The 575-nt window shown below is 50.6% G+C and overlaps 1 protein-coding gene across 1 annotated transcript in view; it reads left to right on the top strand.

The window, feature by feature from the left end:
• PPTG_15512 (hypothetical protein) overlaps positions 1-575 on the top strand; it is a gene marked incomplete at its 3' end in the record, with an annotated part of 4036 nt that overhangs the window by 2719 nt on the left and 742 nt on the right. The window lies entirely within an intron of this gene.

Here is a 575-nt window from a genome sequence, read left to right as displayed (position 1 = left end):
TGTCAGCAGCAGCCTTCTTGGTCGGCTTCTCCTCCTCATCCGACGAATCGTCCGAATCGGATGAGTCATCCGAACTGGATTCCTCCTTCTTGACGACAGTTTTCTTAGCGGCCGGTTTCTCCTCTTCCGACTCGCCATCCGAGTCCGAATCCGAGCTCGAAGACTCTTCCTTCTTTACCGTCGTCTTCGTAGCCGGCTTTTCCTCTTCCGACTCATCGTCCGAATCCGAATCCGAACTGGACGACGATTCCTCCTTCTTAACGATCATTTAAGTTAGAGCAGTGGCGTGTCCGTGGCGGAGTCAAACGTTAATCGAGCTCGACTTGCACTCAATCAGTCTTCATGACAACCTTCGCCTGGACGTCAGACGCTGTAGTCGAGATTGTTGTAGTACAGTCTAGTCCAGTGCAGTCAATTCAGTTTTGTTCGTGTTTAGAAGTGAGTATAGTGTCCAGGTTGCTAGTTGCTCTGGTGACTGCAGCAAGCGCAGTTTCTCGTGCATCCTAACGTTGCGATATCGGCCCTACTACAGTACTACTAATATATGATGAGCCCTGCTACAGCTGCAACGAAGC

Source organism: Phytophthora parasitica, assembly GCF_000247585.1.
Source record: "Phytophthora parasitica INRA-310 unplaced genomic scaffold supercont2.55, whole genome shotgun sequence".
Classification (NCBI taxonomy): domain Eukaryota; phylum Oomycota; class Peronosporomycetes; order Peronosporales; family Peronosporaceae; genus Phytophthora; species Phytophthora nicotianae.
Note: the sequence above shows the minus strand (reverse complement) of the source record. Positions and strands in the feature narration are given on the sequence as shown.